The following is an 18,753-nucleotide window of genomic DNA, read 5'->3' as shown; positions in this document are numbered from 1 at the left end:
TTACTGTTGTTTTCTGTTGGCCTTCATTTCCTTCTTCCTCTTGTTTTGAGAGCAATCCTCACATCTCTCTGAGAACTGACTTAAAAATCCTCCTTAACAAAAACAACAAAAAAAGTGCTTTTGTAGTATTTTAAATAACAGCCTTTCTTAGCTAAACATTCAGAAAATACATTCTTTTACCATCTACCTTTGGTGCTTACTGAAGCTGCCAATAAAATGCTGTGGGGATTCTAAATTTATAAAGTCACTAGAAGGAAACTGCACACACACATTTTCTTTGCCCCCTTATTTCATTCCAGTTGCCCCTTTACAGCCAAGTGCTGAGAAAGGGTCCATGGTTGGGAGTCCCCAGAAAACACTGTGCTTTAATAAAAGGGTGACAGACACTTCGTTTTACCTAAGGCGCTCTGCTGCTCTGTTTGCTCTCTTAGGAGATCATACACAAGGGGCATCAAGTATGCTGTTGACGTGCTGCCTGTGAGGACAGGTTCGCTGACATGCACACGGCACCGCAAATGAACAGATTAGTTAGAATGACCAGCACATTAAGTCATTCAAAATCTCCAGGCCTGAAACTTTAATGCTAAACCATGGGTGTGGGTATATTATAAAGGGACTGCAAAACCTGTGGTTTGTGATTTATGACCTTCTTAGTGAAACCCCGTTATATATTTTTATTTTTTGTGATCATTGCAGAACTAAAATCAATTTGATGATCACCTACAAGGAAAGTTAACATTTAACAAAGGCCTCAGAAAATTCCAGCAATCTCAAATGTATCTTTTGATTGGAATCATATCATATGGCTACCTATGATAGGTGGCAAGAGATATTAAGGCCAGAAATAATAGTTTTTGGAGCACATCTGATTTTCTTGAGTACTTATGAATATTTTTTTTCTGCAGAGGAATAAATAGGTGAAAATGGTTCACTACCATATGATTTGTTCTGTCCCTGGGCATTGCCTGGGGTTACTAGAACATCTCCGGTTTTCAGTATTGGGAAGTGAAATGCACAACAATGAAAATTGTATTAAAATGTATATTAACCCATTACTGTATGTTCATTCTCAATTCTTTATAGGAAAGCATGATGTATCATTTTGTGTGTGTCATTCCTAAAAAAAAAAATAATAAAAAATAAAAGAGGTGAGTCAAGTGAAGGAGCATATTTAATGGAGAGATTTTATGGGAAACATTATACAAATGGCAGCGTGTGTGATTCCCATTATTAAAATAATTTGTCATCGTACAAAAAAGGTATAAATTTCAAGAAAGGGTCTTCTTTAGTTATCTGCCCCTTTTTAAATGACAGTGGCTTTTGTGCAGTAAAGACAGATATGTTTTTAGGCAAAGCCTGTTTCAGGCCAGAATTTCTGAAAGCTCTATTAATGTTTCATGCTAATCAAGGAGAGAGGGAAATAGAGCTGGCAGGTGCTTTCTACCCGGCTTATCCCTGTCTTCCTGCATTAGACATTACTAGCTAAAACAGGACCAATGGGGTTCTTATCCAAGGCGTAGAGTAAAGAGGAAAAAATAAAATAAAATGGTTCTTGGCTTAACTTTGCTGTTGTTTTTCATCTTGGATAAGCTGATAACATTTATGCTCATATGAGCACATTGATTATTAATAAATCTGTTTTACTCTAAACTGTAACCTCAGAAGGGACCTACCATTTGGACCTAGCATTCAAGTACAGTAAGCCATGCTAGTTTTAAATCTATAGAAAGGTGTACCTGGGCTTGTCATGTTAAAACATTGAGCTATACATTTTTTGAGCCTTTGTTTATATCTGAAAGTTCAAATGGAAATTTCATAGATAAACATGACGGACTTAGTCTCCATAATGTGGTCTAGGAACATGAATGGTGTAGGAATACATATACTTCCTGCTCTCTTTCATAGAACACTTACTAACCATATATTTCAAAGCCCATCATCAGAATGAATACATTCCATCACATCAGGACCAAGGAGAGATGCTTTGCTGGTTGGAGAAGGGCTATGCTTTTGATTATTGTTGCTGTTTTGTTGATATAACATTTAACTGATGGAATGCATTTGACTGTTTTACAGTTTCTTGTTGAAATCCAAGCGCCATGTTCTTATGGAAATATTTTCCACTCATCTCAATAAAAATATGTTTAAAATGCTACTTTTGCATGACTTACTTTTCCACATCTTTTATTCATTAAAAATGCTTCTTTTTCCTTAAAGTGCATTTAGATATGCCAAGGACCATTACATTCAGCTTTGGCTCCCAAGAGGCTGTCCTTTCCTGACACCTACTATCTTTCATAAAAAGGTGAATGGTGACATGTGGTGGGTTTGGTACAGAATGGCATGGTACTGTGCAACATTTTTAAGTAGCATGGGCAAGGTCATAAAATGAACAAAATGGCCGTAGTTGAGAGGTAAAGAACTATTCACTTTCCCCTTTCTTGAATATGAACTGTTTTATATTGCTGGTTTGCTTCCCCTCTCTCCAAATGCAATGGCTCTAAGATTTTAGGAAGTTAAAAAGAAGTCTATGGCAAGTAGGTCTGTAAGCCAGATCTGAGGTTGTGGAGCCTGTGAGCATGCCAAGAGGATTTTAAATATTTTCTTTTTGCCTCAGTAAGGTGTACTTTTTAGCCATGTTTGCATATCTGGGCTAAAGCAATTTCTGGAAAGAAACCTAGGTAGTAATGTAGATTAGTTTTCTTTTCTCAACTTTGCAGATAATAACAGGTCTTCACTTTTGTGTATGTTTTCTTGAGCAAAATGCTCAAGCACGTGGTTCCCCACGTGAGGCTCATGACTTTCACGGGGGTCACATGTCAGCTAGCCTGCATATCACATACTTACATCATAAATACTAACAGTAGCAAGATTACAGTTATGAAGCAGCCATGAAATAATTTTATGGCTGGAGATCACCACAGAAATAGGAACTGTATTAAATGGCAGCATCAGGAGGGTCGAGAACCACTGGTCTAGCATAAAATTTACTCAATTGCAGAATTCAGAGAAATACATGCTGATACAGTACTGTTGTTGCTTAGATTTCTTAAAATATAGTTCATAATACTTTGTTTGTTAAAAAGAGAATTTATACAAAGTATCTAGTTCATATTTATCTCCATTCTTTTCCCATTCTGCCAACCCCCCCCCTTTTTTTTAATAAGACTATATTGCTGTAGATGGCCTCCTGGCCCGATCCTCTGGATTTTACAATATTTTCATTTAGCTCAATAATTATGTGATTATAAGCATGGCTTACTTTTCTCCTTATTTTATTCATTAAAAGCCTTCCTTTCCCTTGAAGTATATTTAGATATGTCAAAGACAATATCATTCAGTTTTGACTCCTGAGGGGCCATCACTTTCTGACATCCACTGTCTTTAAGAAGAACATGATCAGGGACATGTGCTGCCTCTCTGTGATGCTATCTGAGCCTTGAGTGTCAGGATTGTGTTGGATTAGAGCTTGATACCCGTGCTTACTTGATCTCTACATTTTGACCAGTTGTGGCATTCTGTAACATTGTCCATTTGTCACTAATAGAAGCATCTTTGATTAAGGACAAGAGCCCCTTTCTATGGGTATAAAGACAGGTACTTAGAAGGCATTTGGACATTGTATCTGGAAATGGCGGTAGTGGCTTCCCATCCAGGTTCTATGGCACAGCTGGTTAACTTTTACAGAAGTGGGCATGAATTCTCTCCTATTGAAAAGGTCTTATGTGTATTTTCACTGCTGTTTCTTATGCCAAGAATACATGCATCACTATTGCACTTTTCAGAGTGTCTTGCCAGTAGGCCATTGCTGTAGTTGTTGGCTTTATACTTGGGTAGGCCTATTGGTCTCTTTTCTTCATTGGTACCTTGTGTGGCTCCTTCTGGACATACGAGAGAGCTAGTCCTTAGTGAGGAGCCTTCCAGGTCAGAGCCATATCACTCTTTTCAAATCCTGTGCCTGAAATGTGTGGCATCTTCAGAAGTAGTTTCTTACCTTCTTTTTCTGGAAAGCACTACACCACTTTAATTTGGGGAAAGAAAAACTTTTCAATCCCTATGGAAGTCACAAATATTTTCTAATTTTTGTGGTTTTTTTGATACTGTCATGCACACATATAATTAAGCTGATTGTGTCTACATCTTCGTGACCCTCTTCCAACTTTGCCCTTGACCTCCCCCAATGCATACATTGTCCAACTTCATGTCTTTGTTTACTTTTTAATTTATTTCAGTAACTCACCCATTCCTTGCGGCTGCCTGAATGTGTCCCTAGTTATGGGGCCATTCACTGGAGCTTGAGCAGCTAGCCTACCAGTGCTCATACCCCAAAGAAAGATGAGTCCTTTTCTCGCAGCTGTTCTCAACTGCCAAGAGGTCTCTGGGTGAGGATGAGAGCTCACAGGTTCCTCATCTGTCCCTGGTTGGCATGGTTTTGTACAGGTCTTTTGCAGGAATCACAATTTTGGAGCACTCTTAAGTACAATGTCCATGTGATATCGGGAGACTTTACCTCATAGCATTCCTCCCTGTCTTCTGGATCTTACATTCATTTTTGCCTCTCTTTGCAGTGTGCCTTTCTCCTTGTCTGGGGCAAGGTGTCAATAGTGATGTCAAAATTTCACATGTATTCAAATTTTGCATTCATTGTAGGGAGGGCCGCAAAGTACATAAAACCAAAACAGGGACAACTGGTTAAAAAGAAAGAAAGAAAACGAAACCTTGTCCATCTATATCACCCCCATTAGTTCTAAAACTATAACTTAGATTCAAACTCATCTTGTACAGCAATAAAGACTTTTTTATGTTCAGACTAGAGAGGCAAAATAGGTCCAGACGTTATATGTCTTTGCTACCTTTCCTTTAACCATATCCATAGATTGATATTAATCCTACTCTGTCATTTAGGACAGTCTTCAAGGGAGTCATTTGTTCTTACATGTGGAATACAAGCCTCCTAGGAGTTTTATGAGGACAATGTAAAGGCATTGGACATTTGAAACTAGACATGGGAGCTCTATTTCTATCACAGCTATCTACAGTCCCAGAAGTCTAACTTGTTTTTGGTTTTGAACTCTCGGTAGAAATTCATGTCTGTTACCTCTGTATGGGGGAGGGGGGTCATAATCAAATGGGTGTACATAAACATGTGTACGTGTGTGCATGTATGTGCGCAAGTATGTGTGAAGGTCAGAGGTCATTCTTCAGTAGTCATCTGAGACAGGGTTTCTCATGAGCTTGGCCATCATTGAGTCCACTAGGCTAGCTGGACAGAGAGTCCCAGGCATCAACCTGTCTCAGTTTATCCAGTGCAAGGATTACAAGCACTTGTCACTATGCCTGGTGTTGTTTTTTTTTTTTTTCTATATTCTGGAGTCAAATTCATGAGCCCATAATGTGTGGTGGGCACTTTACCAACTGAGCTATCTCTCCAGTAAAACCTTGTGGAGGCCCTAATGCTAATCATTGAGAAAGCATATGTAAAAAGACACCTGGCCATTGATATCTTCTATAAGTAGTAGCTATTGCCAGGACACTACATTACTGTTAAATATCAGACTCCCCTGATAAGGACAAATAGACACATAAAGACAAGGATGGAGAGTGCGGTGTCATACCCCAGAAGCTATTTCCATGTGCTTTCCTCAAATAGGAGAAAAAAACATCTCAATGTATTTATCAGGCATGTATCTGAGGAGACTAGTCAAATGTAGAAGCCATCTCAGGCACATGTGTGATCATCGATTCCCAGCAAGCTCACACTGTGTCACTGTTACACCTTCCAGCATGGACCATCTTCAGGTAGACAGTGCCTTGAGAGGTCTGAGACTCCCCAGCTAACAAAAGAATGACTGGAAATACACAGCCTGAACAGGGCCTAGGGTCATGTGAACATAAAAGAGCCTGAAATCCCCTGACTGGTCCCCAAGAGGACCAGTTCTCCCAATTCAAGAATTCATACAATATTTTAATTTCAGTTGAAGTTAGAGTCAGTTAGAGGGCAGCTTAGATGTCAGAACTAGAAACTTTTTTGTTTTAATTTATTTATTTTTAATTTATTCATTTTACATCCTGATTGTAATTCCCTCCCTCATCTCTTCCCTGTCCCACCCTCTCTCCCTCTCCTCCCTCCTACTTCCCTTCACCTTCAGAAAGGCCTTGCCAGACCACAGAGGAAGAGGATGCAGGCAGTCCAGAGGAGACTTGGTTGGCCAGGGTCAGATGGTGGGGGTGGAAGTCTCTCCCTTTCTGAGGACTGGAGGAAGAGGCCCCACTTTCTAGAAACAGGCTTTAAGAGAGTCATCAGTTGGTTTAGTTGGGTAACCTTTTAGTCACAATTTGAGCAAACCTGTCAATGGGGAAGGAAAGCCCAGTTGAACCAACAGGAGAAAGCATATACTTATGTCCACATTGAACTCTAGAAGAAAAAAATTCATTCAGGCTAATGGATGATTTCTGAACAGGTAATCAAGATATATGGAATATGTAACAAAACACATGGGAAAAATACAAGGCAAAGTGCGGTGACCAATACAAAAGGAAAAAGATAAATTTGGAGAGCGTGTTAGGAGGTCTATTTAAGACACTCACATGTGAGAAACTGTTTAAGTAACTGTAATAAATCATTAATGAGTGAGCAGTAAAACACTGTTTAATCATTAATTAACCATGTATTAACAGTAGAAAATATTAACAATTCATCCTTAATGCACTTGATGACAACCACAGTATTAAGTGCTTGTGGATTCATGTAATTGACTACTTAACTTATTTTCTAATTAAGTTTTAATATAGTTATAATTAAATTATTGGAGTTTTGCTTCTGTTAACCACCTAAGTAATATGGTGTTATATGTGATGATTTCAGTCTAACTTTACTGTGTTCATATTTATCTTATTGCTAATGTGCCTTTCTATACAAATATAGGGTTACTTAAATGGTTAAGATTTCTCCAAATGCAATCTAACAGATTTAACCTAATCATTTGCATTTATACATACAGACTTTTATTCTTCTGCTTTTAAATCTGCCAAAATGATATTTAATCTGAAATTGACTTGGCCTTATTGAAGACAACTCTAGCATTCTTGATGACCAGTACTTCTAAAATAATTGCCATGTAAATCTCACTCCTTCTGCAGCCCAAATGTCACTTAAAGTACCTCTGTTTAACTAAGGCTTCACACTAATATAGCACTTTGGAAAGTTGGTAATTTACTCGGTTTTTATAATAATGATGCAATATATAAAAATGACAAACATATTTTTCCTTAAAGACAACATTTAACTTAGACAATGGCATCCATTTTATGTATTTGTGATAAAATACTTCAAGGGGATTGAGTTCACAAAGAAAGACAAAAAAGAAAGAAAGAAAGAAAGAAAGAAAGAAAGAAAGAAAGAAAGAAAGAGGCCAGAATAAATAGTTTATTACTGTATAGACTAGGAAAGAGATGTAAATTGTGGCCTTAATATTATTTTATTCTTCTAGTTAATATTATAACAATGACTCATAATAATTATATTTGTAGAAAACAAAGTGTATTAACTTGCTTCTGTGTCAGGAACGTGAGATGATTGACTATCTTCTCTGAAGCCATAGATCTTAGGGTGCACTGTACTGAAATAGAATATTAACATTTTTAATAAAATGTTTACAGAAAATAAATATTTCAGTTGACCATCTGAACAATAGAAATAGCTGTAGTCACTAATCTTGCCTTTGGGGACTCTGGATTTGTTGTAAAGAGGGGGTATACAAAAACAGAAGCAAATCTCAGATACTTGGGTTAACTCTGGGGTGTATTGAAAGTAAAGGACTGTATTTACAGAGCCATCAATTCACATCACAAAGATATGGCCCTGTGGCCTTTGTCACACTTGTCAATCAATCCCTACCATTATTCAATCAGGTGGTAAGCAGGGAGTCCTAGACCAGAGGGTACAATCCTGAATAAATGGATTTGTCTACCCTAACAAGGCTGCATTTGATTTAATGACTTCCCAGTCACTAACTCTATCCTTGCCCCCAACAGGCAACATTTCAGAAGTGTCATAGGGAAGATGCTATTGCTAGGACTTCAAAAGTTCTTCTTTCTTCCTTTGAAATTAAGTTTCATATACTTCCAAGCATGAATTGGCTGACTTTTATAGTATAAACTTCTCTGAATAAATGGTGAACATCAGAAGGAGTTGCTTAGAATAACAATATTTTGTTGCACGAAAGAACAAAGCTATTATTCATGGCAGACACAAGGCTGTTTACCTAAAGTGCTGTTCCAAGTATGAGAAAGGCATGTGCAACACTGTGATGGAGTGTGAGTGAGGTATTCTCCCTCTCATAGAACAGAAGGGTTGATCAGCTGTGTCTTTTGAAGGGACTATACACTTCAGTGCCTGCAATTTTGCTCAGCTCCATAGTGCTGAATAAAGCCAAACCTGCAACTCTAGAGATTCCTCTACTGTTGACAACTGACTGTACCTTGTTAATGGTCCTAAGCAGTGTGCTGGCTGTGGCTTAATGTGATCGCAACCATTGCTGAACAATCAGTTCAAAAGCCTGTCTGGCGGTTTATACCATGGGGCAGCGATCCCGAATGTGACTAAAGTCTTCCTGAAATAAAAAGTGACCATAGCACTGGAGAAATGGCTTAGCAATTAAGAATATTTACTGGATGTGTGGAAGACTCAGCTTTGGCTCCCAATAGCCACACTTATGGTGGCTTACAACCGCCTGCAAATCCAATTACAGGAGATCTGATGCCCTCTTCTGACCACTACAGGTACCAGATACTCACAGGGGGCACATAAATACATTCTGGCTAAACACACACACAACATAGAAATTAACGTAATTAATATAGCAAGCTGGTTCTCTTTTTTAAATTTAAATTTATTAATTTATTCAGATCACAACTCAATTGTTATCCCATCACTTGTATCTTCCCATTCCTCTCTCCCTCCTACTTTCACCCTACTCCCCTCCCCTAGGTCTATGACTGAGGAGACCCTCCTCCTCCACTATATGGTCATAGCCATCAAGTCTCATCTTGGTAGGCTGCTTATTCTTTCTTTGAGTGCCATCAGGGCTCCCCACAAAGGGGAGGTGGTCAAATATGGAGCACGAGAGTTTTCTCTTAACATAAAAGTCATCCAAAGTTAGCGTAGAATAATGAGACAGAAAAGGAAGTTTTGTGGAGCACTGCCAGTGTTAAATGACTTTTATATATTGGGAATACTGACTCAGCAGGAAGAGCAATGGAAAAGGCGTTTAGCTTTGGACACCACGCCTCTGGGAAATAGTGCAGCTGGAGTTTCCAGTCCAGAGTTTCTGTGGAAGTACTGAGCTAACTTCCCTGAAGGCTAGCAGAGCCCCAGAGCCTGTCCCTGCGTTTACATCCCTGCATGTCAGCATTGCCCAAAGGGAAATCATATGAGCCACATATGTCATTTTAATGTTAATTTTAGCAATAGATTTTAGTTAACACAATAGCTCAAAAATATGCAAGCAATTCAAAACTGATGCTAATCAAAAAGATGGCATTTATTTTTCAGTTTTGGTGCTCAGGTGGGTCATAGTACTACTGCTCAGGACACAGAGGTCTTTGTAAGAGGACACAGCTGTGAATAGCCAATTCATGAGGCACAAGAGTAGTAATACATGAGATATTAACTGTCGAATAAATAATAAGCACCCTTAAAATTGTTTTGAGATTACTACATATATAGAGTTTATAATCCACCCATGTTTCCTTTGGAAAATTCTTTTAAATCTATGATTATAATTCCTTCTTCCAAACACTCACACATATCCCTCCCCATTCCACTTCAAATTTATCACCTCTTTTACACTAATTGTTATTTTACACTATATATATATATATATATATATATATATATATATATATATATATGTAAGTTTTGTGGAGCACTGCCAGTGTTAAATGACTTTTATATATTGGGAATACACACATATATATATGTGTGTATTTCTAAATATAACCTGTTCAGGCCATATTATGTTGCTTATATGTATGTTTTCAGAACTGACTATTTGGCGCTGGACAATCAACCAATTGGCATCTTTGTCCCTTGTGGAGACTGCCTTTCCCACCACTCACTTTCCTGGGCTGCCTATAGTTGAGTCTTGTGAGCTTCTTCCCTTCCAGTTTGGCTTGATCATTGGCCTTACCCTTGTCCAGCTCACATTTGAGAAGTCGTGTCGGTGAGACTGTGGGTGCAACTTTTGATGGTACTAGGGAACACAATATCACAGCCAACTCACTGATCCTCTGCCTTTTGCATTCTTCCCACCACTCTTCAGGTCCCTGAGCCTTAGATGTGGGAGTATTTTCTAGATGTATTCATTGGCACTGGGCTCCACAACTCTGCATTTTAATTGGTTGTGGTTTTCTACAATGGTCTCTGTCTGTTGCAAAGAGAAGTTTTCTTGATGAGGGATGGATGCTTTATTTATCTGTGGGCATAAGGAAAAATGGTTACAGATTGTTGTTAGGGATTATGCAAGCTTCCAAAGGAGGGAGGCAACTAACTGTCCTACCCGGCTATGGCAACTATGAATGACAATCAATAACCAGTATGGCATAACAACCCTAAGGATGCAGGAGTGACACATATACCTTGTGTGGTAATGAACAACTCTCTAATTGAACATCACACTTGCTCAACATAAGTGAAACCATACCTCATATTAGAAACATAGATAACTACTCAGTGTTAGTGAAATCAGGGTTATTGGAAAATAATACACAACCTCTAATTTATTCTTTAAAAAACTTGCAAATTGTAGTTGGGAGTCATCAAAATTGTCTAAATGTTAGGATAACTCTGATTTGAATAATTAGTCTAAAAGAATTCCACAAACTAATTGCACCTAATTTCAAAAAATAGTCAATGCCTAAACTTGAGAATTGTTCTAAGTATAAAATACATTGAGTTTTTAGGAAAATTAAGCTTGCCTGGGTTTTTTATTGACTCTAACCTTAAACTAACTTTAGGTGTATTTTTAGTTATAAGTTGAAAGTATATTACAAAGAAATTTAATCTAGAGCAATTATACAAATTGTTGCTTTGGTTTGATTATAATGTTAGGTCCAGTAATAAATTATATGGTGGTATCTAAAAGGAAAGGCTTTGTAGCTAGAAGGGGCTTGTGTCAAGTACACATGTCCAAACAACATCTTTGATAAGGTGTTTTCCTCACCTTTAATGTTAACAGTAAAAATTACAGATAAAAGAAGAAATGATGGGAACTTTAAGTACATCTTTAGAGAAATGAGTGATGGATGGATTTGTTATTAATGCACTGTACAGTATTTTCAAAGAACTAATAGTTATGAAAAAATAAGGTGTCTTCAATACTATATGTTACATGCAGCACAAAATTGCAAACTAGGTAGATTTTCATCAATCATTTTAAGACATTACACAAAAACATCATAGGGCTAGAGGGGACGAAGTAATCGCTTACTGAAGGAATATTTTCTTGTGATAAAAAGACAAAGTTATTTTAATCAATTCACAAATTGTTCCTCTCTGTAAAGAAGTAATTTTTGAACATATCTCAGCAGGTTAAGTAAGAAATAGTTTTAAAAAATAGTTGTATGGAGACACTTAGATAGCATAGGTCAATCATCCCATTTATAATCTAAATATATATAGGGATGACCTAAATAGCCCTGTTGTTTTTCCACTTTCTATTTCAGTTCCTCGGCATCATCATAAATATTGAAGTCTGGGGCTCAGGATCTGGAAAATCAGTTGCTCCACTTAAGCTGTTATTTCCACTTCATTGTGCTCAACTACTACATGCGGCAGCAACGGTCAGAACTTCCAAATGCTGTGCCTTAAAATTGCGTTTTAGCAGGTTAAATAACAACATACCCGACAAACAGACTTTGGGTCTTTCTGCTTAAATATGAGTGAGGTCTCTGGCCCGTCAGAAGGTGCCAAAGCAAGCACCCAGCTCCTGAATGGTTTTAAAGTTAGTAAAGACCCTTCCTCATAGAAGCAGCTATTTTACTTATATTACTTTATATTTAGTTCCCTTGCCTGAGACAGTACAAGCCAACACCATTTCCCTAAAGTAAATACAGTAGTTCTCTTGCTCACAGACTTGGAGGTGTTTTTTTATGATTTTTTTCTTTTCCTCTATCAGAATATACAAGCCATCTTCTGCAGCAAAGCACACTTGTCAACGCACTGTCAGCCAACTTTAAAAAGCATTGTCTGAGAAAAAAAAAGAAAAAGTAAATTATTTAAGTGGAGTTGTAGAGGCAGCTTGAAAGAATTCTGTTTGGAAGGTTTCTTTGCTTCTCTTTGCCAATGGAAGGCAGGTCCGGATCCCTTGCTAGTGAGCTGCTGTCATAACTCAGGCTGACAGTTCACATTGAAAATTCTGTTTTCCTCTTTCCCAGGAAAGCAAGTCAAAGTTAAGCCAACAAACTGTTCTTGGCAAGTGCCTTACTGCTGTTTCCTCTCTCTTAAATTAGCCTTTTGGGTTCTCTGTGGCATCTGTGAATGGGTTTCTAGGGCTGGAGACAACAGATTTGAGAGGTTACTAAACATTGAAGAAAACAGAGGAGGTCCTCTCTGATGAAACGTGTGCTTGTGTGACATCATAATTTTACATAAAAGGAGACAACTCTTGTAGTATTGTGTAGAGGAAGTGAAAAGAAATGGTGTGTGTGTGTGTAATTACGCATGGAAAGTTTTTAAAGTTACAGTTGAATTTGGTGGTAAGCTGTGGTTTATCAAATATGTTACAGCTAATGAGATTCTATTCCAGAGGATAAATGAGGTGGGGAAACCTCTCCATATCATTTAGCTCTCAGGCCCACATCCGTAACAAGATAGTTACGGTTTTTATTTTGCTTTTCATAACTGTCCCGTCGTGTGAAGTTGGAATCAGGGTAATAAACTTTGCCAAAATAGTTACGGGAAGTTAATTGATGAATAGCTCAAGGGAGTGGTATAGCCAGAATTTACTTTATGAAAACCTATTAGTAAACTCACACCCTAGAAATATAAGTGAACAGGTACAGACAACTGATTCTATTCACAATGGATTTCAGAATGGATTGTTGTGTTAAAAGATGCAGACTGCTTTTTCCCTCTATTTTTATTATAATACATATTTTTAAAATAATGATGGGTTTCACTTTGACTAATAATGTATGCATACAACTTATTTTGATCCTTTTAGCTTTCTTCATCCCTTTTCTGTCCCCTCACTCACCTTTCACTGGTCCCATTCCTCTTCCCAAATGTTTTCCCATCTACTTCTTTGTAGGTTTTCAAAAAGACCTTTAGGAAGATCTCCTGAATACTTACTATACAAATTGTGTTTTCTGGCAGGTTTACTCTAACTTTAAAGAATCTTTTATGTACCACATTACAGCAATTTTATCGAAATATTAAATCACTAACAATTACATCATCACTATAAATATGCCCAGTCCTAGCTATATTATATATAAAATAAAAATGGGCATGAAAAGATGGCAACTATGTGAGATGTATATACAAAAATTGTGTTTCTCTTATCACACATATTTCCATGTGTTCACCATGGCTATGTGGATCAGTGCTGTTCCACTAACTAACTTATCGGTGGATAGTACAGTATTTGCAAGACCAGTTCATTAAGGTTAATTTGTTCAAAAATATTAGAATCATTAATTTCTGGCTTGTAGCTAATGGCTGTTCTCAGCCAGCATCTTGCTTCATCATTAGTGTCACTGGGATTATAACTCATACCCAACTGTTTTTACACTATCTAATAGAATCAATTGATGCAATGGTTGACAAGACGTTGTTTTGCATTTTGTCATCACACTAATGTACTTGGCTTAAAGGCATTGGCATCCATAATGTGGGGCAGTTTTGTAGGAGGCTGGAATAGGCTGAAGCTGCAAGGGCCATTTTCATAAAATATTAATGAAATTGAAAAATACACTGGGGTTGAAGGCTTGTCTGCTAAATGCAAGGTAAAATCTATTCTGTTCTGCTTTCTGATGACTGTAATTAGCAGCCCTAATTAAAAATTCAAACCTTGTGTATATTTGAAAGCATGAATCTTAGCTCGCATCGTGTTTATTTCCTTTACAAAGTATTTTATTTTACAACACTAATTGAACAGGATCCTTCCTAGTCCGACAGCCGCAGCTGGCTGGAGCCAGTTTATGTATCCAGTCTCTCAAGACTACTTCCTTTTGTAAGCAATAAAACATCTTTAAAAAACATGTATGTGCTCTCTATGAGCCATTAACGCGGAGCCATCCAGCACAGGCTGGCCTTCTCCACACGCATTGTTTTTCCTTTTCCTTTTTTTTTTTTCCCTCTCTCTCTCTCTCTTTTCCCCCCTTTCACTTAAATGTGACCTCTTTGAAGAGGCTGCTTTTCTCCGATCTTCAATATTTAATGTGGATTTACTTACATTAAATGACCACCTTCCTAAAGGAGCGGAAGCCCACTTCTGACATTATTTATGAAGCACATACACTGTGCAAAATATGGAAGGAATTGCATGGGAATACCTATTAGTTCTGGTAGAAAAAATCTACTGTTTAACATTGTTCTCTAAACTTAGCTTCAAATTTGTGGTCAGAATGTTGAGGCTTCACTGGGGAAGCAGTGACAGCAGCTGAAGTCCTAAGTGATTGGACTCATATTACTTAGAAGAAGCACCAGGCGGAAGCGGGACCGGAGTCAAAATGAGAATCCATCCTCGGCTGACCCTGCAACTAAAAGGTCAAAAATATAAAACATCCTTTAAAGGATGAAGTGATGAAAAGAAATTTTCTTTAAAATAGCACCAGTTTGTTGATGAGAGACAGAGACAGAGACACAGAGAGACAGAGAGAGAACCAGAACCAGAGACAGAGACACAGAGAAAGACAGACAAAGACAGCAGACAGAGAAGGACAGACACACAGAAAAAGAGAAAGAAGAAAAGGGAAGCAACCTGAATATGGCTCAGAAATAGTTAAGGAATTCTAATGTCTACTCTTCACTTACTCCATGTAATCCTGTCACCTTTGAGTAATAATTTTGCTCAGTTATGAAATGAGCATGCTTATAATTCTTGACTTTTGTGCTTTATCTAGTAAAGAGGATCTGTGCACACAATGTGAGTATTCTAAAGTGCTATGCAACACCCAGAACTTTATTAGAAGCACATTCCTTTCCTGCTAGTGACCCAAACCAGGAGAAGAAAATGAATGCAAACTGGTGATCGATACTGCCTAAATGACCCTTAACATTTGTGCAGCCCAATGTTACATAGTCATTTATTAAATTAGGTCAGGAGTTCAAAGGGAATATGAAGAGAACAAAGAAGTTCGTTCTTTTTGTCTGTTAATGAAGTTTTGATCTAATTTTCTTGGAGACACCATTCCTGATATGATATTGAACTCACATGAGTGAAAAAGTTGATTACACTGTACTGAAATATTATAATTGCCCAGTCACCAGCTCATTCCTTTGAATGATGAATGAATAAATAAGCAACTCTATTTAAGGATGTATGATTAACAGGACTTCTAAAACACTGTATTTTTCAGTATTGGGAAATAGTTTATTCTGTACAACCATAAACTGTAGACAATATAGTTTTTTAAGCCCAAGTCTTTGCCTCAGGCTTAGGATCTATATTTCTTATACATGGAGCTTCTTCACCAAAGGAAATGAAAGTTTTCCCAGTACAAGGAGTATTGAACACAAGGCTATTAAGAGGATATGAGGCCTGCTAATATTTGGGCTATTGAGTTCTTCCACTGACAAATGTTAAACCTGCTTTCTTCACTCCAAACATACACTTAGTCTATCGAATGGAAACCTGCCTTTTGTCTGACAGTGGAATGTAGAGTCAATAATTTCAGAGAATAAGATACACTATTTTGTGCATATCTAACGTATGTGGAAAGGTGGTAGCTTGAGGAAAGTGGGTGGTGGTGGATGAGGCCAACTGGAGTCTGAGGTTTAGTCAAAATCTCTTGCTCCAGCTGCAGTGGTATGGACTGCTGTCATGAAAAACAGCACATTTCAGCAGCATATTGTCGCAAGTGCTGATGGAACCTTTCCTGTGAGGGAGCGAGAATGTGAGCAGTTTCTTCCCTGCCAAATAGAATGAGGTAGGAGCAGAGGACCTTCTGTAAACTACAGAGCCTGGGGAATAGATGCCCAGTCCTGCTGTCCAGCAGTCATGCTGTGTCACCAGCCCAGACATCCAATGAAACAATTTGCTTCCTGTTGGTCCCATTTCTTCCTCCAAAATCACAGAGAGTTCTGCCCCTCTAAACCTTTCTTCAGCTCTGGGCTCCAGCAGAGCTGCCCTCTGCTGTACAATGGTGCTCTGCTCTCCCATGCTCTCCTCCAAGGAACATCCCTATGCAGCTCTCCGTGGCCTGAAGCCCTCCAGCAGAGCTTCTCTTAGAGGCTGGCTGCTTTCCACTTACTTTACTGATCCGGGTCTAGAGCCTGTCTAGTTACAGACAACTGGGCTATAGTGACAGCTGGCTTGCTCCTCTGAGTATTGAAGGCTCAAGCTGCAGAACTTCAGGAGATGGGGCATTCATCTTCCCTCCCACTGATGGACTATGTAATTTTTGTTCAGGACAGAAAACTAGGGGGATAGAGCTAGAGTATGGCTAGAGTTAAGTAAAATCTAGAAATCCCATCATAGAAGAAGTATGAGATCTCTCGTGTATTTATGTGAGATGAACTGGGGACCTAGACTAAACCTTGCTCCCTAGCTCTGACTGTGATGAGGGTCAGTTCTTATTCCTGATACAAGTTCTAACGCTACCAGCACTGCCTTTCTAATCAGCACACTTCCTCCTCCAACTTAACAGAGTAACCTCTGCCCTGCCTGTCCAAGGACCAATTACTTCACGTTTCCCTAGGACCAGAATCTAATTACTTTGTCTAAATAGATGAGAATCTAATTATATCAAGAGGAAGTGAAGAGAGCTCGACTTTCTTATTCATTCTCCCAAACTGTCTGTCCTCTAAAACTCTCTCTTCTCTCCCTCCTTCCAAAAAAAAAATTCACCGTCTAGTAGGTTTTCCTCAAATAGACTTAGTTTGAAAAGGAGGAGAGTTGAACCAACTCCCTGGACATCAGCAAACCCACCTGACTGCTGACTCCCTCAAAGGAAGACAAACCATATCCATGACTCCAGGTCTGCAGGATTTAGCCTGCCCTGCACATTAACCTAAAGAACCATGGGCTTTGAATCAGAAAGTAGCTGTTGGGAACAGAGATGCTTCTCAAGTCCTTAGTGTGGTGATTTATCCATTCCCTATGATGATGTGTTTCTGGAGGAAGGTTTTTTGCTTGTGGATAAAGTCTAACAGAGTTCCCAACTGGGTGATAAGGAACAGCATGATTACCTTGATGGCTTTGTATTGGGTTACATGAACTGCAAAGAATTTTTTGTTTAAAAATATAGATTTGCACCAGTCAAGGACAATACGTGCAGTAAACTTTGAACTCCTACACAGATCTAGCCGATAGACAGGACATTCTCCACAACTGAGTGGAGAGTGGGGTCTGACTTTCACATGAACTTTGGCGCCCCATATTTGACCATGTCCCCTGGATGGGGAGGCCTGCTGGCACTCAGAGGAAGGATAGCAGGCTACCAAGAAGAGACTTGATACTTTATGAGCATATAAAGGGGGAGGAGGTCCCCCTCAGTCACAGTCATAGGAGAGAGGAGTAAGGGGGAAATGGGAGGGAGGGAGGAATGGGAGGATACAAGGGATGGGATAACAATTGAGATGTAATATGAATAAATTAATAAAATATATTAAAAAAGAAAAAATATGGATTTGCTGAATGTATATTGATGTTTATTTTAAAGCCATTCAAGGAAGCAAACAAAGTTTATTTTTTAAGGTTTGTTCATGGACTAAAGCAGTGGCTCAGTGACTAAGAGGGCTTGCTGCCCTTCCAGAGTGTCCAAGTTCAGTTCCCACTGGGAAGTTCATAACTGCCTGTAACTCTAGCTCCAGGGCATTGGACAACCCCTCTAGCTTCGCTGCAACTATACTCGTAAATAAACACACAATTACAAATTTTAAAAAGGAAATCTTAAACAAAAGATTCATAGTACGTATTAAAAACAAAAGTAGGGATGGGGTAACTCACAAGAAAACACGGAGCCTTCAGAGCACAAGGGCTTCTTGAGTAATAAAAAGGTTAAGAACTCACTCTCATACTAGTATATGGAAACAGGGGAATTACTGCAACTATGATCAGAGTCTGGTCTACATAGTGAGTTCGAGGCTGAGTTAAGACTATATAGTGAGATCTTGTTTTTAAGAAACAAAATAAGAAGTGGAGGAGGGGCACTCTCCCTGCAATTCTGTTCATCTTCCTCTCTTAAATATATCTATTGGACTTAGTCTATGAATCACAGAAAGAGTGTGTGTGTGTGTGTGTGTGTGTGCGTGTGCATGTGCGCGCACCTGTTTGCACAAGTATGTACATGTGCATCTGCTTCTCTGTATGTGTTCACACTTATGGCTGAAGAATTAGTGGGATCCATGCAGTACTTGACATGAGAAGTGCATAGGAACTACTATGTACAAACTTGTTCAGGCTGTGATATTCATTCTCTAAGATATTTCTTTCAATGTGTCCAAAGTACTTTCCCACATGCTAAATTATTAAATACCCATCAGAACCTCACTATGAGGCAAGACAAAGATGATGGAGCAAGACAGAG

Source organism: Acomys minous (assembly GCF_964271855.1).
Source record: "Acomys minous genome assembly, chromosome: 18".
In the NCBI taxonomy this organism is placed as follows: Eukaryota; Metazoa; Chordata; class Mammalia; order Rodentia; family Muridae; genus Acomys; species Acomys minous.
The sequence above is the reverse complement of the archived record's forward strand: the minus strand, read 5'-3'. Positions refer to the sequence as shown.